Below are 25,317 nucleotides of genomic sequence, written 5' to 3' on the forward strand. Positions count from 1 at the left end.
TAGGAGTTGCATTTATTTATTGCACACCATCCACATATGTGGGGTCTGGGACTAGAGGACAGAATTACAGAATTCCAAACATCTATGTGATCAAGACAGAAAAAGTGGCATTTATAATAGGGTTAATAAAGAAGGTACAAATAGATAACTGTGGATGCACATGCAAGCAACAAACCTTTAGCGGCGGGAACCACAGCACTAGGGAAATGGAGTAGAAAGTGAGCCTAAGAGATTCAGAAAAAAGTAAAATTAGTGTCTGTAAAGGTGGGAAGAGCGTCCAGACGTTAAGTAGACCGTGGTTGGTGGCTCCATCAGCGAGAATACACAGAGTACATATAGGTGGTCCATGCAACTTTGTGTGTGGCCAGTGCTCTTGACCAATAAGAATGAAGCTAGTCAGCTCATGAATGGAATTTTCAAGGGGTTGTCTCTGATAATTCTTCCAAGTGACCTGAGATTGGCTCCTTCCTTCACTGGAAAACACCACAAACAAGAGGGATGAGAGGGTCTTGGCCCACTGTCTTAAATGGGATAGGCCTTCTTTGTGTTTATTTCTTAATTGCGCTTGGAGAGTAGTCTAAATAAGCTTAGCCCAAACATAATAGACAAATGCAGAATGTAGGAAGCAGGGTTTCTGTTGCAGTAACAACCCCACTTTTTGCCAGACTACTGATGCACTTTGACTTGATGTGCCCTGGGACCCTGCCAATCAGGTTCCCAAGGAATGTGCTCTCTCACACAACTGTACCTTGTACCCCCAATTGGCACCTCTGTGGCCACATGTCAGACCGTTGTAAAAGGTACTGTGGCCAGGGAAGGCCTCTAAGGGATGCAGAACATATTGTGCCACCCTTAGAGGCCCTGTGTGTGTGTGTGTGTGCACACACGTGTACACACACACACACACACACACACACACACACACACACACACACACACACACACACACACACACACACACACACACACACACACACACACACACACACACACACACACACACACACACACACACACACACACACACACACACACACACACACACACACACACACACACACACACACACACACACACACACACACACACACACACACACACACACACACACACACACACACACACACACACACACACACACACACCGCGCCCCCCCCCCCCCCCCCCCCATAGCAGGCTGCATGTTTTGGTGCAGAACAAAGTAAAGAGTCGACATGGCACCTACAACCCACTGCCCTGTCATAGGTCAGCCACCACTCTAGCTGGGTGCAATATACCAATGGTGAGGGTACAGGTGCATGCGCCCTGTACCCCTACAGCGTGTAGACCAATTCTTAGGCATTGTAAGTGCAGTAATGCCATTTAGGGTATGTGGTGCTGGGAGTTTGTCATTACGAACTCCACAGCACCATAATGGCTTTACTGAAAACTGGGAAGTTTGGTATCAAACTTCTCAGCACATTAAACCCACTCTGATGCCAGTGTGGGAATTAATGAAAAATGCACTCAGAGGGCATCTTAGAGATGCCCTTGAAAAACGACCAACCTCTGGTGGGTTCCCTGAATGGTTAACACCAGCCTGCCACCACGAGGCTTGTTTCTGGACCCCTGGGGTGGGAGCCTTCGCTCCCTTAGCCCAAAAGCAAAGCCTTTCCTGGGCAGAGGTGGTCACACCTCCCCAGACAAGGAAGAGCCATCTGTTCCAGAGGAGCTACAAAGGCCATGCCACCTTTGTAATGAGACCCCCAGTCTTTCCTGCATCAGGCCCCCTTTCTGTCTCCCCTCCTTTTCGGTGGGAAGACAAGCGGAAAAAATTAGTACAGCCCAGAAGTTGTGCCCACCTCTGACAGCCGCACCCCTCAGGTGGGGGCGGCAAGGTGAAACCCACTCTTCAGTGCCTGCCATTTTGCAGATGGCAGGCACTCTCCAATCAGGATTATGGATCGTGCCCACTCCCCCATGTGGGGTGAGCACGAAAAGGGTGCACTCTCCCTTCGGTCAGTAGCCCATTGACTACTGACCTCGAGAGCCCTAAAACGCCAAGAACGGATATTCCCGCAACCTAAGAAGAAGGGCGAAAGAAGACGCCCAGCAGAGGAGACTGCAGAGAAGAGCTGACTTGTCCCTAGCCCTACCGGCCCATCTTCAGTTTCCAGAGACCCTGCGCAAAAAGTCGCCTTGTCCTGCAGTCAGCGACCTCCAGGAGCCTGGGATGACTGATTGCCTTCAACCAAGACCGGATCTCCTGTGAACAGCAGCTCTGCTCAAAAGAAGCTCCCAAGACAGACTCTAAGCCTGCTGAGGACAAAGAAACCCGATGCCCGGAACCACCACTGCACCCGACGCCTATGGCCCGAATCCGGGTGGCCCACTGGTCCCAGCGAGGTCCCCCAGCGCTCCAAAGTCAGAGTCCACCGCGGGTTGACCCCTCCAGTACTCCCCGACGTCGCCTGGAGCCTCTGCACAGAGACCCCCCAAACCGCAAGTGGCCCGTTAAGTTTTAATCTGACCTCAAAAGACACCCCTGCGTCCAGCTGCCCTGCACCCTGGAGAAGAGAATCTGAGGTGCACCTACGTCCCGAGTCCTCCAACCTACCTGCCCAGCTGTTGGTTCCTCCTGTAAGTCTTCCTGGTTCGAGCCTGTAGCCAAAATCCAAAACCAGCAACTCCCATTGAAATCAACAGGGCACTCAACGCCAAAACAGCACCTTGCACCCAGCCGACCCTGCACTGCTGTGGGTGTACTTTTGGTGCTAACTCGGATCCCCCTTTGCCCTGAGCCTAACATCAGGAGCTTTGCTCCCACAACCTTGTGGCCTGCTCGTGAGCAGGCACCAACCTGAGGCTCCCTATCCCCCATGGATAACATTGGGCCTCAGCACCTGGCCGCCCTAGTACTGCTAAGGGTGCTTTGAGAGTGCATCCTTGACCCTGGTTCTTTCCCCAGGATACCAACTTCCACAACCAAGTACTTACTTGTTAACCGATAACCACATTTTCTCCTTAGGAATACATTGACTGTTTTTCCTTGAATATTGTTCTCTGTGAAGTTGGTTTTGTATCAGAACTTGAAAAACTGCAATTAACTAAAAACTCTTTTACTAACCTTTTCTCTAGCAAATGTCCCAGTGTGATATCTAGGCATATGGCAAAATAAAGAAACTCCCTCGTGACCTACATTTCTTTCACAAATCAGACACTAAGTTCAGCATGGGCTAACCCACTATATCGTATTAGCAATATGCTTCAAGAAGAGACTTTTACAGTTTTAACATTTTTAACATTGTTTAGTTGGCATCATTTTTAAATTTTGCAAAAATATATATTTTTCTTTTACTTTCTATCACCTTTTTCTAGTATAAAAATATTATTATCAACATGTACATATAAATAGACACAATTCTAATATATAACTTAAATGCAATACATCCTACAATAAAAACCCCTGAGTGAAAGATCATAAAAATAATTCATACATACTGTAACCCAAACATTCACTCTCATACAAATTCATACAACATTCATAAATGCAATAATCTGGGAGGTGGGAGAAAAAAGATTGCACTGTCTCCACGACCAATTAGAATGGCTTTGTTCAGCAGGATCTGAACAATATGGGTTGACACACGTTTTGGTGGTAGATAAAGATGGTAACACCACCTTTCTCAGGACCTTAGCCAGATGTCAGGACACAAAAGCGCCTAGGGGATACTAGTATTTTCAATAAAAAAGTATATCAGCAGAAGAAGATATTAACTACCAAAGACAGCCTATGTAGTAATTTATAGCTGATAATTGACGATCTAAATGACCTTGCGTATGGGATGCGCTAGATTCATTATTCATATGTGGTCTGTGTCAGGGGGGTTAGGTTGCCTGATAACGTAGGATCAAACAATAATCAAATTGGTTGATGTAGCTTGATAATACTATGCCGAGCAACTTCATGAAAGTTCCATTCTATATTTATAAATTTGTCACGGCCAGTACTAGTAGGGCTCAGGATTAGGAGCCATAAAGTCGACAGTTATGTAAGGACCCAGGAATAGCCCTGAAGGATCATCTATCTTGGCATATTACACGGAGTAGAAAAAGTAATCCCTAAAGTAATCTGCAAAGTAATCTAACAGTAATTTCCACTATATTGAAAAGATTTATAAACCTCTAACAAAGACATTTTCATTCAGCTTGCTTGTATTGTTCAACCTGCCTTGAAAAAGTACCATTTACACTTGCCTGTGCCAGGCTTGCTTTGTTCTAGAAAAAAAAATACAACTAAATAATATTTTTAAACAAATCAAATTGGTCTGAGTTCAGTCTTTGAGTGTGTGAAATCATTTACTGATAGAGTTTGTACAACAAATGCTTAACACTACCCTCAGATAAAGCCTTACTGCTCGCCCACATTACCACAAACAGAGAGTAAGGCGCTATCTACTTTTACCTCTGCCTACCTTTGCGGTTCCACTAGACTCTGTGCACACTACACCTCATTTTTGTATAGAATATACAGAGCCAGCTTCCTTACCAGAAAACATATAACATAATATGAAAATATTACGTATATAACAGAACTCCATAAAACCGCTGCAAAAACTGTGGCACCTGCTGTACAATTCGCCTTAAAACTAAAACATGGTAACATAATCTATTTATTCAGAAAGCCCATTCATTCGTTCCAAATTCAGCTCTATTTCAGCCCTTTCATGTACTGTGCAATGATTGGTTTTGAATCATGGCGTGTTTGTTACTCATTCCAATAAGTGTGAAGGATGTTTAGTTAAGACTTGTTTTGAACACTTTTTGTATTTGGGAATCCAAAACATAAGTCAAGGTTTGTTTTTTAATCGGTAGTATGGTCAGACGTTTATGTGGACCTTGGTCAACAAACTCACACAGGGATTTTGTCTGTTATAATACAAATGGAGCAATGGGGGGCAGCCCTCCCAAGCATCGGGCTGTGTCCCTCTCACATAAGTGCCCCTACAGTCTTTTTGACTCTGGGAGGGAAGGTGGAAAATAGTCTACTGTAAAAAACATTGTTTAAGGAGACGGGCAGCTTACTCAGGCATCAGGCTGTGACAGCGCCTTTTAAGTGCCCCAAGAGTAAGGGTTTACCTCAATCGTCCCCTAGGGGGCAAGAAAACTCATTCAACACAAGGTATTTAATATAAAAATATAATTTTTTTTTAAGTAGGGTCACCCTGGTATCGTGCCATGCCCTACCTCATACATGTCTCTTTGTGGCAGACTGTGGGATTTACAATCATTCTGAACGCTGTGCAGAAGAAAGTAAAGTAGACACCAGTGATATTATATACACCCATCCAGGTGTCGGACTTGCCCTCGCCCCACAGTCATGTTTTCGAAAACAAAAGCGAGAGAGCCAGCCCGCCCGCATTGAGCCATGCCCCAAAATCTGCAACACCCTCAACAGTCTCTCTGCCTCTGCTACCCTCCACCCCTTCCCCCCAGAGAAGATGGGGGATCTGTCCTGAATCTGCCCAAGGAAGGTCCGGGACTGAAAGCTCACAGGGTGGGGGCCTGTTTGTCTGAACATTAGGCTGTCTCCACTCAAAAAATCCCAACAATCCTTTTGCCAAACTGGGACCTACATCACACCTATTCCATGTCAGAAGATAGGAAATGCGTATTATTTTAGGGGAAAGTTTTGACATATAGGTCGGCAGAGAGGGGGGTAACTTCCAATATCCTCGCGTTTGCTATGGTGAATGGCTAGGCTATTCGGGCTCCGGGTCAGATGGCAAACGGGTAACCCCATGCACATTGGGCATTTCTGAAACCCCGAAGAATCTAAGATCCAGGCAAATACAGTGTGGGGTGGCTTGTGTGGCTCGCACTACATTTTCTTACCCAGAATGCCCTGCAAATGTCAAATCTTCGCTAAAATCGCACAAAAGGTCCAGAATGAGTGGGGATCCACAAAAGTCTTGCCACCCAGTGTTCTTACACTTCACTTGATAAAAACAGTACTCCATTAGAGTGGCTGAGCCTATTACCTAGTTTACAAAAGACAATGGTCCCTATATGTGGACTGGATAGCAAAAAATAATAATCATACACCTAATAAGTGGTATGTTTCTTTGTCCAGCCGGACAAGAATTTTATTTTAAATGATCAAGTTCATAGAGAGAGTTTTAAGACCAAGATAACAAATGGGCATAGCCGTGACCCACAACATTTAAGACAAAACAACAAAGAAATGGCCAAAAAGGCAAAGCAAAAATCTGTCTGTATACTATTGTTCAGTGCTACAGACTGAATCTCTTAAACATAACCATACCATTGCATCAAACAATATAGCATTCATCATATTGCATATGGGGTTTTTTGTCGACGACGTTTCGATGCCTTTTTAAATTATGACACCATCATCAGGACAAGAATTATCAGCATTATTGTTTTGTTCAACAATTATTAACACAATGCCTATTATCGCATTAATGTCGGTTTACTTGCTGGTTGTCTCATTCTGGGTTATTGAGGAGAAACCGCGGGGCTAATGGCATTCTTTCAAAACAATTCCGGGGCTTCCATCAAGGTTGTATGGAAACGCCAGGAGCGCGATGGCTCAATTTGTATTGGCAGGAGCACTGTGGGTAATACGGGAGTCCGATGAAGCCAATAACCTAGGGAGAGAACGGAATAACTCATGGACCACATTGATTTGACATGTTCACAGGTTTCAATCATTCCTGTCGCTCCCCCTTTTACTTTTCCTTCCCTTGTCAAATCTGTGTGAAACCTGGCATCCCTGCATTAGGCAACACTTGACATACCCAGAGAAACCTAGGCATGTAAATTCTTGATGAATTTTGTGAAGATTTGCCAAAGCGTGTCAGAATTACTAGAAAATGTATACTTTCCCTTTGCCCCTAGCCCGATGAATCTGCCTTTAACTCAACATAACAAGAGTATATTAAACAGGGTAAGGGTCTGGAAAATTAGGCGCATGCCTGTGAAACGAGTATAAACAAAAGTTACTAGCAAATCAAAGATGTATTGCCCCCTCTTTAACTTTGCCCCCACTCCTTGTCAGGTCAGGTTGAAACCTGGCATCACTGCAATGGGATTACTTACCTTAGAGCTGGAAATTTACTGGCCAAATCATAAAAAGGCTCAAAGTTAAAAATGAACGCATTGTTGACCCCCTCCTTAAACATCCCCCGCCGGATTTGCATAGAACTTAAATTATCAAGAGTAAGCTAAACATGCTAAATGCATCCAGTTCCTTCCTTGTGCAGATCATTGAAATTGTGACAAAATTATTACCAAATCAAAGATTTTTTAACCCCCCCTTCTTTACCTTTTTGTTATATCTGTAGGACGCCCGGGATTCCAGGACTGGGATTAACTTGTTAACAGCCTGCCAAATGGCATGCAGATTCATTAAACGGTACTAATGTTATCAGAGCCTGGAACATCTTCAGACTTCAAATGCTGTTAGCTAAAAACCCACTAACAGATTTACACCACAACAAACAAGCATGCTATCTGAAAGGAGTTTCTACTTTGATGCCACGTTTGATCCAAAACTGCACAGCTGTGCTTGCTACTAATTTTCAGAAGGGATTTAAAATGGGAAACTCGTCTGCTTCACCCCACTTTCTACTACTTGTCTCCCCCCCCCCACCACCCCCCCCCCGCCCTCCCCACCCCCGGCACGGATCTGCAGATAACATGACTGCCCACAATTAGACAGTTGTGCTAGGGGTGTGCCACGTTTCATGAACATTTGTCAAGCAGCACAAAGTGATAATTTAGAAGCAACCGAAATAAACTATTTATCAATGGAAACTGAAGATAAGCCGTAAATATAGAGCTGCAACTGTAGACTCCAACCGCCCAGCATGTGGCTTTCCTGAATACTATTTTTTTTTTATTTTCATGTCTTTGGCACATTGGAGTTTTGAACAAAAATTCCCATAGGAGTTAAAAAGGGAACAAAAATGTTTTCGAATCCCTGCCCCAATCTTCATAAACAGTGGCATGCTGAACCTTACCTAAGTTAATAGATAGCAAACTTTAATGCAAATATGTCCACGGAGTCAAAGGTTACAAGCAAATCTAACAATTCTTTTTCAGTGATAAGTGTGAATAATCTATAAAGACACTGTGGTAATCATATGATATTCTTCCGTCGGACAGTGAGTTCGAAAGTTTAAATCTGTCTGCCAATGTAAATAGTGTTAATCGAAGGTCGGCAGGCTACATTTGACATTTATAGGGGGTGGGAGACGAGCTATTTCCGTCTGGCGAACCAAACGTTGAGCACTTTTTTTTTTCAAAGCTCAGATAATTTCTGCTTGAAGACATTATTCTGGTCCACGAAAACTAGCAAACAAATGACTTTGTTAGCCTAATTAAGGCACTGACTCTTTACTTTCTGCAGACGAAAGCCATGTGTATCGGCTAACACAGGACACAGAACCTGAATGATGATGCTTATGTAGACCTATGAAGGTGGATGTATGGTAGTGGGTGCGCCTCTCGCACCACTGCTGTACTTCTGTCTCGCACCTCGCGTGTCCCCTCACTGTACCCCTCCAGCAGCCCTTGTGGGCCTCGTTCCTGCTGCAGCTCCTCTATGTGCCCAGAACCACCCCCCGCCCCCTTGAAACCCCTCTATGTGCCCTTGTCTACACTCTTCAGCCCCTCTACGTGATTTTTGATGTGACCGATGTCCCTCCCGGCCCCCTATGTATTACCCCCACCCTTGCAGCCCCCATGTGCTGCCCTCCACTTCCCCTGTAGCCTCTGCGTGCCTCTGGTTCACCTTACTGCCACTCTTGCGACCCTCTTCCGCCTGCTGCTCCTATTTGTACTGCCTTGCTAGCCTTGGCGCCTTCTTGTCCGCTCCTCCAGCTGCAACACTGGCAAAGTAAACAGGCCTAGCTCGTAACTGAAAATGAAAGCCAGAGCTACTGGATTTACAATTTAAAAAAAATTCTACTGATGGTCACGATCATTGGGAGACCTATTTTAAAAAACTGAGTCCAGAGATAGAACATAAGGTGAGATTTAGAGCGGCGTGATTCGAGGCATCTTACTCCTTTGCCATGCCAAAGCGTGGGGGGGAGGATAGTGGCTTAATTTCTAACCCATTTTTTCAGGGACATGGGTTCCCTACCACCAGTCCTCCTCTTGCCCAAAGAAGAGCAGGGAAATGCCTTAATGTACTCCTCATTATGCCCAAGGAAAAAGGCGTGGGAAGGTGGGGTGAGGGTGGGTGGGAACGGGGAATGGGGTCCTCTCCCTTCACGTGAGGGGGGCTACAAGTGAAATTAACTATGGGTGAGCTTGGAAACTCCCACTTTGAACCTCTGCACTGTTCCTCTGTGGACCAAGTCGCAGAGGCGGGTGACAGCTAAACCACTTAGCCATCCTCCTCACAATGATGTGGACCACATAGGAGGGCGGCAGCTGGGCCCACTCCAGTGCCCAATTCCCAAATGAAGAAACAAGCAGATGTTAGCTCAGCTGCTCTTCTTCCCACTTTCTAGGCCATTCTTTGCCCTTGGTGAGAGGCGCTGCGCCTTGCCCCTAAACCCTAGGGGTGAGGGGGGTATTTCCCCCCCCCAACCCTTACTCTTTGGCAAGATGAGAGCAGTCTATGTAAACACTACTCGTCCTTTCCCAAGGTGAAGGGGCACCTATACATTAAGCTCCCATCCTTGGGAAAATGGAAGGGCAAGGGTGTGCATCTCTCCTCCCTCAGGTAAGGCCGTGAGGAAAGCAAATGATCTCCTCCCACCCGTGGGCAAGTTAGGGTATTTGTAATCGACCCATAGTCCTTGCTTTCTTTCACTATTTTGCAGTCTCTTCTCGGACTATCAAATAGGTCAGGGAAACATATACATAGGTTGCCTGCTCATCTATGCATATTTCAGCTTTGCTCTCAGAGCAGTGCAGCCTTCTTTTTAAATTAGTTTTCCTCTAAATTTGTTCAGAACATTTGATTGGGATGAAAACAGTTGTGAGTGTCCAGTACACAAGCACAGATTGTTGTGAAAATGCAGTCGGTGTCATATTGTACCTGCATGACCGGTCAAGCATTTCTGAACTTTATAAAAAAGTAGGCATCATTTTTGACAAGCACACTTATCAGTACCATTTTTAAACACATCCCAAATGCAGTTGAATAGACTGTCACCAAACCAAGTAAGGGAGCAGCCGACTGAGGCCACTGTGCCATAAAAATCTGATGGCCATCCATTCAGCAGTCTGTAGGTTATGCATGCTTCGACAAACATTTCCTATGGTGAAAATGTTTTTGGACCTTCATTAAAACTTATAACCTGTTTGCCTATATTAAGTCACATGTGAACCGCCAGTACAGGTCCTCAGAAATACTTTTTTTCTACAACTTTAGTGCAGAGCAGTCAAAGGAGGCACAGTAACTAAGTGTAGACACATCAGATTTGTTCGAAGTGAGATGTCAACTTAACTACAAAGGCACAAAAGAGGAGTACGACCCAGTAGGACAAGAAATAGGCAGGGTAATTGAATTCATGAAAAAATTGGGGATGAGCCTCTATCTTGAGATTTTTAAGCATACACAACTTATATAGCTTAAAGGATCAATACTTCTTTGTTATATCAATCCTGGTATATTTATTTTTACCTTTTTCTTATATAGTTTTCTGTTTTCATTCTTCAATCATTGGTACAAGGAAAATGGAAACATTATCTCTTCATAATTATACTTCATAAAAAAACATTTTGTATTTATGATTACTCACATCATACAATACAAAACAGTGTTCAAAAACAAAAGTGGCAGTGCTTTACAGAAACACACACAAAAAATTATATAGCTCCAATAAATACACAATGACAACACATATATGAATTTAGTTGTCCTAATTCAAAAAAACTTTCTTCTGATATCTACTATATAGTCTCCTATGAAATATCATATCTGGTTGACATGTAGATCTGAATCTACTTTAGGAGGAAAAAAGAAATGAGTAAAAACCAAAACGTAATTTGCGGGGACAACCAAGTAAGTTGTTTCAGTGCAAAGAGCTTGAAGCTTGCTCACTCTTTCTTGTGGGAGTAACAGCCACTAAGAAAGAAGCCTTCCAAGTAAAGTACTGCACCCACGCTTTATGCATTTGTTTAACCAAAGACCCCATTAACTTTATTTGAAGAGTTTTATAGAGCGCGGACAAGACCCTTGCGGGTATCAGAGCGCTTTACAGTAAATGAGGATAATTATAACATACATAAAAGATAGGTCAATAAAGTATACATAACACCACAGAGCAAACATAGAGCAAAGCAGAAGGAAGCAGAGCAGGAGAGACCTGATGAATGAAGGTAATACAATAAAGTTAAGTAAGTCAAATATAAATAACATCATTGAGCAAACAAAAAGGAGAACAATAAGGTGCAGAACAAGAGCGAACTGATGAGTCATGGTAACGACAAATAGATTAATTAGGTTGACTAGTTTGATACAATGTACGGATGTTCACGGAATCATAGGTCTGTGTTTCGGTGAATTTTGCCATAAGAATGCTTTTTACTTCCAATTTGAAGGATGCAGTGGAGGGGTTCAATCTTGTTTCCGGGGGAAGGGCATGACATATCCTGGGCGCCATTCCTGAGAAGGATCGTTTGTATGTTTTTTTCTTGTTGAATCTTTGTGGCTTCAGTAGTAGGTTTTCCGCACTTCTTGTGGATCTTATCCCCCCCGATATTGTGAATTTCTGTGTTAGATAGCTGGGTGCATTGTGATGTATGGCCTTATGCGTCATGCATGCTATTTTTAGGCGAATTCTGGATTCATATGGCAGCCAGTTTAGAGATTTAGGGTCAGGGAATATGTGGGCCCTTCTTTTCGAGCCAGGGAAGAGTCTTGCTGCCGCATTAGTAGACGCTCTTAGGGGAGCTGTAGTAGCTTTGGGGAGACTGCATAGCAAGACACTTCCATAGTCCAGCGATGGTAGTACTAGAGCTTGAACCACCATCTTGAAGTCACTGGCAGGTAGGAAGGGTTTCAGCTTCCTCAGTGTATTAATCTGAATGTGTGCTCCCTTCGTTGCATTACTAATGTGTTTCTGCATATTGAGGTTGCAATCAAGTGTTATACCCATTGATTTAGCTGAATCCACAATGGTTGGTTGAACGTTGAGTGCTGTAAGGTGTTTGATCCAAATCGTGCATTATGGGGACTTTGCCAGGTGGGGCAATTAGGAGGAATTCAGTTTGTTTTTAAAGCATTCAATTTCAGGTGATTCTCCGACAGCCATGTTTGGGTGGTCTTAAGAGTAGTGTTAAGCAAATTAATGTCTTCAAGAGTGTTGATCTTAAGGTAGAGTTGGGTATCGTCAGCGTACATGTGAAATTGCACGTTGGACGCTTATAGCAGATTGGTGAGTGGTTCCACGAATAAGTTAAAAAGTGTTGGGGATAGCGAGGACCCTTGTGGTACTCCGAGCGTAACTAGAACGGGTTTGGATAGGGTGTTCTTGACCTTGAATTTTTGGGTCCGGTTTTGCAGAAAAGAGGTAAAGCAGTTAAGCACTGCTCTAGATAGACCCATTCTGTGGTTCAACAGATCTATCAAGTTCTTGTGTTTGACCGTATCGAAGGCTGATGAGAGGTCTAGTAGGATAAGAAGGCATGTTCCGTATTGATCAAGTATTTGTAGTGCATCATCAATGATGTGTGTCATGGCTGATTCCGTGCTGTGATCTGCTCGGAAACAGGATTGGTGTTTGTTAAGAAGGTTGAAGTGATCAATATGTTTTGTCAGTTGGTGGCGAACACATTTTTCCAGAAGTTTGGCCAAGGTGGGAAAATTGGAGATAGGGCGGTAGTTGTTTAGGTCTGTGGGGTCTGCTGTGGGTTTCTTAAGGATGGGAGAGACCTGCCCCACCTTAAGGGAGTCAGGGATGCAACCTTGTAGGAGTGAACTGTTGATGATTTTGGTCCAGAGAAGAAGAAGAAATGGGGTAAGTTCTTTAACCGCATTTGCAGGGAGAGGGTCGGTGAGGTGATTGGCAGGCTTCAGGGCACTGAGAAACTTGCCTATAGCGTCTTCAGAATAGGTGTAAAAGGATGTCCATACCGAGTTGTTTTTTAAAACAAACATTGACGGGATTTGTTGTGCTGCACTTGTAGGTAGAGGGGAGGTTTTGGTGTGAGGACAAGAGTGAGAAATTAGATCATTGAAGAAGAGATCTTTCTTGATGTTCTCAGTCCTTAGATTAAAGAAGGTAGATAATTCTTCACACGTGAGTTGTGGATGAGTTGGGACTTGTGGACGTTGAGGTGCGCCCTTAGATTGGGTTTTGATTAATTCAAAACGTTTTTTGGGTCGATTTCTTGCTTGGTCAAGTTGGTGGCTGAAGAAGTCTGCTTTAGCGCGCTTGATCTTTCGATAGTAAGCATTTCTCTTTCTTTTTAGAGTCATGAGGAGCTTGGCGGAAGGTACCGATCTCCAGTTGCGTTCAGCAGTTCTGAGAGAACGTCGTTAAGAGGACTATTAAACCAGGGTTTAGAGTCTTTCGTGGAAACTCTCTTTAGTTGAAGGGGAGCAAATTTGTTAATTATCGAGGTCATAGAGTTGAGGTAATGGTTGGTGAGATCATGTACCTTGGAAGAACCAGCAGGGGGCAAAAGTAGATTGTGCCTGGAAGCGTGTAACGTATTTGGGTTTAGTTTTTTCCAGTCTCTTTTCCATACTTTAGGTTCTGTGGATTGAGCCGAGTTGAGTTTAACTGTTTCATTGATAAAGAAGGTGATGATGTGATGGTCTGACCAATCACAGGGGAGGATCGACTCCAGGTGCGTGGAATCACTCTTAGAGATTATTAAGTCCAGAGTTGCGCCTTTATTGTGTGTAGGGCTGTTGCAAATTTGGTTGAGGTCTAGGGCGTTGAGGACGTTTTTGAGACTGTTGACCACAGTATCATTGAGGTCATTCCAGTGGAGGTAGAAGTCACCCAGGAAAATTTGGGTCTTTTGTCATTCGGTGTATGTTGTGACCATGTCCATGAGTAGTTCTGTGAAGATGAGGTTGTCACCAGGTTGATGATAGATGGTGTGTAACGTACAGACAAGTTTGCCATTACTGTTGATGTCAAGGCATATGTATTCACAAGAGAGGAGTGCAGGGGATATGGCTTTGTTTACAGTGTTGTTGGTCCGGTGTATGCATGCAATTCCTCCTCCTGTCTTACCACTCCTGTCCAGCCTGATGATGTCATAGTTAGGGGATACTAGGATGTCGATGAGAGGCGAGGAGGATTCTGTAAGCCATGTTTCAGTAAGAATTATCAGGTCCATTCAGCCAAATGCGTTTTTATGTTTTCATTTGACTACTAGGGTATTGGAGGAAAAATAAAAAATAAAAAAATCGAATCTCGCCAAATTGAAATTTTTTATAGGGAAAAAACGGTTGAGGAGTGTGCCAGTATCTTGCAAACGTGCGACGATACCTACACCTTTTATGAATTTCGGAGAGAATCTTAAAGTGAAGAAATAGGCAACCCCCCAAAAAAATTCAATTGAAAGTTGTCCTGAAACGTAACTACATACATGTGTGTATAGTGAAAGCGATATTGAGCAAATGGCAAACTAGGCTAATGAAGATGAAAGCAGATCAGAGATACAGTTATCTTTCTTTCTATGTAAGTATGTATATATATATATATATATATATATATGTTACTCATGAACAAGGGAGGAGAATCACCAAAACGCGTTGAGCTTTGCCTTTTTGATTTGAAATAAAGGCTATTTTCTGCAAAGAAGAGTTTGTGTTTTTCTGGTGTTTTTGAATGACGGCAGAATTTGAATTGATATAAGGCTCGCAACCTATACATGAACCACTGTCGCTAAGTGGCCAGAGCATGGCGAGACTCAGCGTCGGCTGAGCCAAAAAGAATATATATATCTATATTTATATCCTTAACTTCTCGCTTTTACTCCCACTCATGCAGAACAAACTAGCGTGGACCTGGTGATTATCGTGCTTTTCTTTATTCAGCCATTGTGTGTGTGTGTATATATATATATACATATATACATATATACATAGAGAGAGAGAGAGAGAGAGAGAGAGAGAGAGAAACACACACACTCATATCTGCACCTCATACCCAACAATCATGTCAATTTTTGTTTAAAATGTAAATACTAAGATAATTTCAGACATTCAATTAAAAAATACAAATAAAATGATAATGCTGTTACCCAAAACAAACTGCACTTTCCCCCAGCTATGATAAACTGTACAAATTCTGAACTATGCCAAAGCCTCAAACTTCTCACGCTGCATTTTCTTCTTAAGAGAACAACAGGTTTTTTATAAAAGTAAATATGGAAGAATTGTTCAATTAATATCAAAATATGGAAGGCCAATTTTGCTAGCTTAAAGGGGTTTGTCAAAGATATCAGTTTCAATACTGCAATTTTCAATCCCTATTGAAGGTGGTTTCTGTGGGCAAACATTGTGTACAGGTTTGGTAGGAAACAGCATCAGTGATATACTGTCTAATACGGGCCACAAAATAATCATTTTAATTAATCTCTATTAAAGATAATCCAGTGACGACAAAAAACTACTATCTTTACCCAGTTTTATATCATTACCAATCACCAACAGTAAGTATTCTAGAATGTTGCTTCATTTTGACACATTTTCTAGTTTGATAATATCTGTTGGTGTTCTGAGCCACTGAGATATCATTCACAGAATGGCCCCTTTAAAAAGTAGATTTAACTTTTCCTAGGTATTGAATATGCTTCACAACAGCAACCATTAAAACTAAGTATGTGCCACACAGAATATTGTTCGGCAACATGACATGGTTGGGGAGCAGCTAACACACCGTTATATCGATTTTGAGACATTGAATTTATAAGTCGTATCACTAGCAGTTAATCATCTCTCTTGGCTATTTTTTCTCTATTAACTTGAACACACAAAATTGCGAATGCATTTCTTTCTACTGGTGAGTTTGGTCCCTTTTAATGCCTTAACCGCGACGGTTTTTCCGCTGCGGTGCGGCCGTTTTAAAGGGTAGGCAGGGCTCTGTCGGCCGTTGGCCGACGGCAGCACTGGGGAGGTAATGCTTCAACACCTCACCAGGGGTAGCAAGTGCTATATAAATGCAGACCTTTTTCCCTCTTTTATCCCTCCACTATCCTTCTCAATCCAAATAACGGACTAACATATCCACCACTCAAATTACTTTCATATTTCACTTTGCTAATTCACCACTAATCATTTATGGATTCCGGAGTGGAGTGCTACTCGCCGAAAAAGCGCTTCTACACCTTGTATGGGGTAGTAAGCGTTCTATAAATGCAATTACAATACAATAGTCTGTTCCCAATGGAAACAATAGCACCAAACATAACTCACCGCCTCATCTGAGGGACCGGTTTACAACTGTATCTCCCTTTCAGGAGTACACAGAAGTATTCTTCTTTACTCTAATGCCTCATGGGAAACAAGAGCAGAAAGCAGATCTGCTGTTGAGCCAATGATAATATTAAAACCACAAATAATGTTCAATTCCATTTGAAAGTAACTGCCATTTTATTATAACTTAGTTTTAGGATGAAATGCAACAGGTTATTAATGTTTTATGTGAGAAAACCCATACTCTTCATACCTACTGTATTCCTAAGAGTGATTTTCGCTATTCCATAGACATCCAGCAACAATGCCGACATTGATAATGTCAAAAAAGCATGGATATTAAGTTATTTGAACCTAAATAGTGTATTTAAATGGTGACTGAGAAAAACACTTGATAAATATTGCACTGGCTTATTCATTACCAACCAATTACATTTACACTATGTCTTTCACCAACAGCTTGGCCTACTAGTCGCCATTACGACACATGCCACAATTTGCCATTCAGTAAACCACTACCAGACACTGAGAAAATAATGAGTAATGCTTAGTGTACCAACAACTAACAGTCAGCGAAGTGCATGAAGTCCTTAAAGGGGGTTGAGGTGGAGCAATGAGATATTCCAAAACACACAATGAATTTCTTCTAATTGTGCAATTGATAGGGACGCTGCGATTGTCAGGCACTGTCGCACAGTGCTCAAAGGGCAAGAGTTCATGCACTACAGACATAAACGGCTGTACAGGCCAGTTTTATTAAGGTTTAATCTAAACAAATAGATAAGCTTATGGGCTGACCGCCAACGCTCTCATGCTCGACACAACATATTCTCGGTCCAGAAGCCAGGAAGAGTAAACATTACATGTCCATGTTCTGCGCATGACCTTTACTTCCTTTCCTGAATCTAGGCTTGTGAGACAACAGTGCTTTGCAAATAAATGATCAGATGGCTGGCTATCTGCCCAGCAATCCTGAAGGGAGTCCCACCCTTTGGAAGACAATCAGGGGTTGTGGACAGAAGCAAAGCTGTTTGTGGATTTCTCGCCATGTGCAAGGCAGCTGCTTCATTTCATAGCCATTGCACTGAAAATGGAGTTGCAAGTGGAAGAGGTGTGGCGCTGCGGCTAGGGCGACTGACTTTGGAATCTGGGGATCACGGTTCGATTCCCGGCACTGGCAGCAGATTAGCCCAGCACCATGTGACTCTGGGCAATAGCTTGCTTAATCTTCCCGACGACCCCCAGTGCCTAGAGACCCTTGCGGGTGATTGTGCGCTTTACAAAAATAATGTGGATGTGGAGCAGAGTCGGATGCAAGAACGGAGTTTGCGAGGCGGGTTCCACAGGATTACTGATTGAGAGAAGAATGTCGGCATGGCCTCTGAACAATGCAAACTGATTACACACATCACACCTTCTAGCAACCTTCATCCCCAGGCATTCCCTTTGAATGGAACAAGCATCACTCCCATTGCTGCCATTCGCCAAGCATTGTGGTTTTATTCCTAAAATGGAGTAGTTTGTAAAACAATGTCTAAATCTACACCACACCACAAGTACATAAGGCAAGCCCACACCATCTGCAGAAAGGCTGGTTTCCCAACCGTACATCCAGGAAAATTAAAGTAGGGATCCGGATGAAATGTATGTACCCTGGTGACTGTCAATTGCTTCGCAAATAATAACTTTGGGAGTCAGAACACTATGGTTATTATGACAGGAGTGTTTACCTTCAATAATGTAAAGTAGAATACTCATGATGTAAATTTATTTTAATTAATATAGGTGAATATATAAATATATGTTTGTTTTCGAATTAATTTGGTGGTTCTATTTTAAAATACATTGTTTTTGCATACTGTTTGATTTGATTTCAATATAAATGATATTATCTTTTAAAAATATTATTAGTCAATTTAATTAATATTGTATTTAAATAAAATTTAATAGCATCAATAAAAGTAATTATACACACACCCACTGAAAAGGCAAATGTTAAAGCAACGTTAGTGTTAGGTGAATTTGCAAGTGTGAACATTAAAGTTTTAAACTAAAAAAAACCACAATAATTCCCCAGCTATAGTTACCAGCGCTATCTATAACTTGCTCCCCAGTCATGCACTGCTTATGACCTCACATATGAGATCACCCATGGCATGTTCTATGACATTTATGACATCACTGATGACATCGGAAATGACATAACTGATATCACAGATTACAACATCCAAGCATCATTATCACGCATATTTCTGTATTAATTGCTATGGCTTTACACATAGCACAGTTCACATTCCAATAAACCACAGACATATAGGAAACCCTCATTGGATAAGGTGTTCAATCTGTATACAGCTGTTCAAAGAAATCAAAACAGTTAACGCCAATTCCAAAACAAATGCTCTACATTAAGAAATGAAGTTGATCTCAGTAGAGTAACTGAGTACTGTAAAAACAGTTTAATGTATGGAGATAGTTCATTCTATACCACACTGCTTGCAAACAGTGAAACTCTCAGGAGAAGTACACTACAGAGTATTCAAAAGAATCTACTAGGAACAGTGTACCTCCTCAGCAACAGTTGTAAAAAAAAAAAAAGACACTATTTGTTCAAAATAACCAAGATCTAAAGGTGTTAAAGATTATACTACCTGCATCTTTCATACTGTGGTGAATACTTTATAGATAGCCCTTTGAAGCAAAAAAGCCCACTTACATAGGTTAGTACCTAGGGCGTGGCTTGACGCCAGAAGAAGAAAGCCGTGCTCCGCTGATGCTCTGTGGCAACTCGAGAGTGTTTTCGACCTCTGTTCCTGTTCTTTGCATGTTTGGCCGCTAACTTGACACCTTCCAGTCTGTGAAACTTGCTTGTCTGCAATGGTCTGAATTTCACCGATCGGTGAGCAGCCTTATGACTACTTCTTCTCTAAAATGTGTGGCGCGTTTTCTCCACGGGACTCCAGTCTGCCATTTTTTATTTCCTGACGGAGTCTCTGCTCTCACTGTAACTTTGTTATTTCTACTGCATACTCCTTCATTGCTGTCAAAGGGAGTATTCATCGAATTGTTTTATTGAAGTCACAGTCATTGCACCTCAACATGCTCCTGTAAAATCTTGAAGGTTGCAATCATCAAATATGTCAGTTTATCCTCGTGAAGTTTTGAATCTCTGAAAGCAATATTTTGAGGAGGCCAAAGAAATACTTTGAATTGGCAATAGTCATGAATATTAATTAAACTATTGACCTTAAGGCGCATATCTTGATAGGATGCTCCACTGTTTCTATCAGGAATACCACTTGTAATTGCTCTTTACTTACACAGTGGTATGACAAAGTAACGTTTGACTATAATTATCTTTCATCGAAGCATGGCTTTGACTCCAAAAGATGTTATACAACGCGTTTCTCTTCACGGGTCTTGCGTCCAACATGTTGATTTTTTCTGACAGAACCTTTTCGTCCACTGCAGCGTTGCCATTTTTGTTGAACACTCCTCTCAAATAATTTCGACATTTTTTCTATCAATATATCTCCTTGACGGAATATCCATGACAGATTTTCAATGACTTTCACTGCTTCGGAGAACAAGACCAGTGAGGCGTTACACACAATTATCAGCTTAGTCATCTCCTCTTGAAGACTAGAATCCTTTTAATATTCTTCAGTCCAGCATGGTAGAGAATTCTAGCAATAATGTATCTCCCCTAGTGGGTACTTCATTGTCTTCTAATCCACTTCCAACGACGAAGCCCTTGCTAAAATAATCGGTTTCCTCCACTCTCTCTTCTAGCAAAGATGTTAAAAAAGATCCTCCATCTCCTGTCACTTCTCCTCCTGCCACTTCTCTAGACTTACTTTTGGAAGAGATTTGTCGTCCTCACATGGAAGAAACTAAGATTCGTCTACATGCTTTGGTAGATAAACAGTCACACATGGAAAACAAAGTTGTACAAGTGGAACAACGTGTCGACTCTCCAAGTTGTGGTAGACCGGATCCCCACAATGCAAACGGAAATGCAATCTCTTAAAAAACAAATTGAAAACCTTGAAAACCACAATAGAAGTAACAATCTGCGACTATATTGTCTGGTAGAGGGGCAAGAAGGTTCAGATCCTTTAACATTTTTCAAATCTTTTCTCCCAAACATCCTGAGTGTTCCTAAGTCCCCAATTCTCAACATCCAGAGGGCGCACCGATTGGGACACAATCCATGTTCTCCAACTTCTTCTACAAAGCCAAGAGGTGTTGTTATGTACTTTTTAGAGCATACTGACTTGTTGAAAGTACTGCATACAGCCTTAATGCTAGATTTGGCCTATTTCACCCATGTTTGTTCAAAGTAACTAACAGAAACAAAACAACAAACTTTGAAGATCCAGTTTTGCTGCAATGCTTCATTGACAACTGTAGAGAGGAGGACATGGACGTTTCCAGAGTTTCCATATTTGATGCTATAATGTATAATTTTCTTTCTTTTGCAATGCTACCTATACTGCTTTTCCTCTGAAATTGGTGTTAATTGTTCGAGTTTCAAATTTTCTTCTAATAATATTAGGTGCGGTATCCTGTTTATTTGATCCTTGTGACTATCGACTTTGTTTGGATGGAGTGTCTTCCCCCCAACCTTGCCCTGAGATGTCTGGGTCAGTTGTGTTATCTTCTTTATGTGGTTTCACCCCACTCGTCTTTGGTATGTATTTTTTAATGTTTTTGTTTTAAGTATATTTAATGTTTGTTTCCGCTCTCCTCCCTTTCTCTTTCTTTCTCTTTTCCTTGCACTCATTCTTCTCCCGACAATTCCTTTATCTTTCATATCATGGAGCCTAATTCTCCCTTTCTCTTTTACATCTCAGTTGACTAATTTTCTCCTTTATAATCTCATCGTATCATATATTTTTCAGAATTCTGTTACTTATTTGAATCTTTGCATTACGTTTCTACTCTTTTCTGTCTTATTACTCCATTCTTTTTCTATTTTTCAACTTAATTTGTTTCACATGTTTACTCTAATTTAGAGGACTTTGCGAATTGTATCATGGAATGTTAAAGGTTTAGGTTCTCGTATAAAACGTCAGAGAGTATTAACCTATCTTTCCAATTCAAAATGTGATATTGCTTTGCTTCAAGAAATTTATATTGTAGACAAAGTTGCCAAACTTAAACGACAATGGGTAAGCCATGTTTTTGCTTCCCCGGGTAATGGATAAAGTAATGGTGTAGCTATTTTATGTCACAAGCGCTCAAGTTCTCGCACAAGACTCTGATGATCTAGGTAGATGGGTGTCTGTTTCCCTTTTAGCCAACAAAATACCCATTACTCTTTTCAATCTTTATGCTCCTACCTCTCCCGATAATGTTTTCTGGCCCACAATTTTATCCAAATGAATGACTAATAAAGATTATTATCTATTGGTGGGTGGTGATTGTAACGTGGTTATTGATCCTATACTTGACCGTAATTCTAAAACTAAATTTATTCCCTCTCCTATGCACACTCAATTTACTTCTACTATTGCACAACAATCTTTAGTGGATACATGGAGACTTTGCAACCCCACCCTTTTAGAATATACTTTCTTTTCCTCAGTACACTGTACTCAATCCAGATTAGATTATTTATTCCTTTCTCACTCCCTTACACAGCACATCACTCAATCAGAGATTGGTCCTATACTTATTTCGGATCGTGCTCCAGTATTCTTACATATAGACCTACATCCTCTATCTCATGGTACTAGACATTTGAGATTTAACAACTCTTGTTAGATCATAATTTTGAGTCTTTTGCTAATACCTTTTTTCTTGAAAATGAACTTTCTCATATTTCTCCACAAATCATATGGTATGCGTTTAAAGCTGCTTGGAAAGATTTCATCATTTCATATGTATCCCGCATTAGGAAATCTTCCTTAAATACTTTGGAATCCTTCACCATACGTATTAAACAACTAGAGCATTCCTATTACCATACAAACTCTAAATCCTCTCTGGAAGATCTCATTAAACTAAAATTCACTTTTAATAAATTGTCCACAGATAATGCAAATTCATTTTTACTCAAAGTATCTGCAAAATATTATGGAGGTCAAAATAAATAGGGTAAACTCTTATCTAATTATTTTAAAATAAAAAAAGAATGCTCCAAAATCATTTTGATTCTTACTTTAACTAATCGTATGCTTTATAAAAACGACATTCTGGCTGATTTTACCAGTTTTTAATCAAGAAATGTATACACCCGATTCTCCTACGTCTCAAGACAGTATTCGTCAATATTTATCTTCCGTTGATCCTCCTTCTCATCTTAATGTAGACTTCTCATTAGATACAGAAATTCAATCACAGGATATTAATGCAATCCGTACTATTAAACATGGTAAGGCACCTGGCCCTGATGGGTTTATCATTGAGTTTTACTCTCACTTTTCTCAGTTACTTCTTCCTAAACTACATAAACTTTTCCTTTTCTTTATATCCTCTAAATCTTCAGTTGGCTCTTTCCAGGACGCTCAAATTTGTCTCCTTCCCGAGGAAAATAAAGATCCCTTATTGTGTAAGAATTATAGACCCATTTCTTTGATCAATTTAGATTATAACATTTTTATTTTTAAACTTTTTATTGCAATTTCAATAAACCCGGCAATACTTACAGAAATCACTCATGTTACATTAATGATTCGAGTACATTCCATCTATAGGTGATCTGATTTTTATATGGTATGTAACTTCATCTTATGTCTATGTCCCCCTCCCGTAGTTCCCAGTCTATACCTCCTCATCCTCTTCATCTGAGCTATCCCCGTCCGCTTCCTCCAGTGGTTCGCAGATGTCCCCATAGAAGGTATTCCAGGAAGCCCATATTTTATTCCATTTTCGAGGGCATTTCCTTATGGTATACACAGTATGTTCCGTAATCATTGTTAGGTCAATGTTTTTGCACCAGGCTGATAGTGTTGGTGCTTCTGCCGCCCCTCATTTTTTAGCAATGTCTCTTTTAGCAATCAAGAGCCCTAGCGTGACCCATATCAGTCCATATCGTATGAGATCATTGGGCTCCCATATGTTTAGTAGACATCGTCGTGGTTACAGCACTAGCGAAATTTCTTTTGTCTGTGAAATGGTGCGTAGTACCTGTCTCCAATAGGTCATTATAATTGGGCAGTCCCATATGGTATGGAAAAAGGTTCCCTCCTCCCCGCAGCCCCTCAGGCAGAATGGGTGTGGTGCCCTCTGTATTTTGTGTAGTGTTGCCCTGTAGCAGGGATTCCGTTCTCTTACAGAACTGTGCATAAAGATCAGGAACCTCAGTGAATTAGGGTGAACCAAAACTCACCTGTGTATCCAAAATCCCCTTACCGAGCTAGCTACAGTGTCTCATTGGTCATAACAAACTACCAATGACTTAGACAAACCAGAACATGAACTTAGGTTACCTCAGGTATCGTGGAACACATGAACACTCTTTCGCTATATAATCATTCCAAACCAGAACGGGGAGTAAAAGAAGACACGTGCAATTTTGAAATATTTATTATTCAATGCAAGGTTCTCAAACGCAGTATCTTATATAATACCAGAATACATATTATAAAGATCAGAATTATCAGCATAGTCACTAATCCATAGTAAGCAAACGGTGATACAAATTTCTATTGATTTTTGCATTGTAATATTCTATCACCTATATTTCGCGCACCCTATTTAGCATACTATATTATATCTAAGAAGGTCTCATTTGGGTTTTAGCAGGGCGGGCCCATACCTCTAAATGTCAGTAGGAGAAGATCACATCATCAGCTACCAGCTCTCTGCATGCGAAGCAAAATCAAGTGTGTTTTTGCATTCTCAGTAACTCTATCTTAAACCCGCTTAGAGCCCAATGTTGGCAGCAACTGTATTTGTGTTATGTCTAGTGGTGCGAGGATCAGAGCTCCCAGCAACCTTGTGTTAGGTTATTCTTAGAGCGTTCAGCACCCACTGTTCAGACAGTGTACCAAGCACGACAGATATCAGAGCAATAACATATTATTCTCAAATAAATCACATCTTTCGTCTAGGTTGAAAGCTACAATAACAATTATGTGTCCTGTGCAAACTGAAGCCAAAGGAAAATATGTCGTTTAAACATTTAATAAACTCATGCTAACTTAACACAATATATAGAAAAGCAGCATCTATATGACACCCCCCAATGATCCGAGGACGGTCAATAAAATATAAGTCAGTACTAAAATAAAGGCATAAAATGAAAGCAGAGTTCAACAATATTGAGCCAAGCTAAAAATGTATATAAAATGTATATAAAAATATGTATGAATGCCTATAGTGGCCAAACAAAAATGTAATATAAGTCTTGAACTTGAGGCCAAACATAAAATCATTGGCCTAGATCATATTGAAAGTTCGTAAGAAAAAGGCACCATTCAGAATTACTAAAAAGTCACGTGCCATTATAATGAACGTCTCCAAAGCCACTCATGGGTGGATAGAATATGCAAAATAGGTAGCAACAGCTTCCAACATGAAATCACTGTCATCATCCGAAAACAGTTCAGCCATCCAATTAAGCAATGGGAAAGAACATACGTGCTCCTCCAGCACCGGACCCTCTAGCAACATCAGAGGACAACTCAGTGGGTTCTCAAAAACACTACGTGCCAGAAACTCATGCGCCGCTGCGGGTATGTCCCACTGACCCATTAGTCCATGCATCGCTGCCAAAGCCATAATCCTTTCGCCAGAACAAACCAACTCGTGAGCAACTACGGGGCTCATCAGGTGATTAAAATCGACTTCAGGAGATAACGGCAAGCAGAGACACAAATCATGGCCCAGTCAAAATCGCAGCTCAGGAAATGAAACACAGGCTGGACACATGTGAAATAGGAAAATCGAAACGATAATCCAAATAC

General features: G+C 41.4%; 1 protein-coding gene across 3 annotated transcripts in view; it reads right to left on the reverse strand.

The window, feature by feature from the left end:
- The window catches only part of POLK (DNA polymerase kappa), an 869,741-nt gene that overhangs the window by 660,702 nt on the left and 183,722 nt on the right, over positions 1-25,317 (reverse strand). The window lies entirely within an intron of this gene.

Source organism: Lissotriton vulgaris, chromosome 3_1, assembly GCF_964263255.1.
Source record: "Lissotriton vulgaris chromosome 3_1, aLisVul1.2, whole genome shotgun sequence".
Classification (NCBI taxonomy): domain Eukaryota; kingdom Metazoa; phylum Chordata; class Amphibia; order Caudata; family Salamandridae; genus Lissotriton; species Lissotriton vulgaris.